Source organism: Crocuta crocuta, unplaced genomic scaffold (genome assembly GCF_008692635.1).
Source record: "Crocuta crocuta isolate KB4526 unplaced genomic scaffold, BGI_CrCroc_1.0 scaffold119, whole genome shotgun sequence".
Classification (NCBI taxonomy): Eukaryota; Metazoa; Chordata; class Mammalia; order Carnivora; family Hyaenidae; genus Crocuta; species Crocuta crocuta.
Genome location: NW_027551562.1, coordinates 2,674,314 through 2,674,618, shown reverse-complemented (window position 1 = coordinate 2,674,618; position 305 = coordinate 2,674,314).

Below are 305 nucleotides of genomic sequence, written 5' to 3'. Positions count from 1 at the left end.
AAAAGTGTCTTTCATTCACTCAGACCGTGTCTTTGAAAACCTCTACAAAGATCCCTTGAAGTCCTTCGGCCCGTCTCGCAGGTGAGGAAGTGCAAGGCCACCCCGCTAGAGGGCCATCCCTGACCCCCAGGCCCGCGAGGCCGCTAACTCCCCAGAGAGGAAAAAGCGGAGGGCGCGCGGGGAGGCAGATCCGCCGGGAAGCGAGCGCCCCGTGACTCTGGGTCGTCCGGCCAGTCGGTCTGGGGGGAGGGGAGCAGCGTGCGGGAGGCGGCGTGGGGACGGGGAAGGGGACACGGAGGTGCGGC